The following is a 574-nucleotide window of genomic DNA, read 5'->3' as shown; positions in this document are numbered from 1 at the left end:
GGCCTCTTGCGGTTGAACTTAACGGGTCTCACAAACAACTACAAATTAAGTATTTGTTGAGGGCATTTTCCATGTCACATCACTTGTTTACACAAGACAGATATTTTTTTTAATAAACTGTCACTCATCTGACTTCCCGGTATTCATGGTTCTCACAGACAGTAGTGTAAAGTACTTAAGTAAAACTACTTTAAAAGTACTACTTAAGTAGTTTTTTGGGGTATCTGTACTTTACTATTTATATTTTTGACTACTTTTACTTCATTCCTAAAGAAAATATACTTTTTACTCCATACATTTTCCCTGACACCCAAAAGTACTCTTTACATTTTGAATGCTTAAAAGGACAGGAAAATGGTTAAATTTACATACTCCTCTGTCCAGTGTCTGCTTTCTTTTGATCATCTTAATCTTTTCTTTTTATTGTCCAGTCTGAGATATGGCTTTTTCTTTGCAACTCTGCCTAGAAGGCCAGCATCCCGGAGTCGCCTCTTCACTGTTGACGTTGAGACTGGTGTTTTGCGGGTACTATTTAATGAAGCTGCCAGTTGAGGACTTGTGAGGCGTCTGTTTC

Source organism: Salmo salar, chromosome ssa06 (genome assembly GCF_905237065.1).
Source record: "Salmo salar chromosome ssa06, Ssal_v3.1, whole genome shotgun sequence".
Classification (NCBI taxonomy): domain Eukaryota; kingdom Metazoa; phylum Chordata; class Actinopteri; order Salmoniformes; family Salmonidae; genus Salmo; species Salmo salar.
Note: the sequence above shows the minus strand (reverse complement) of the source record.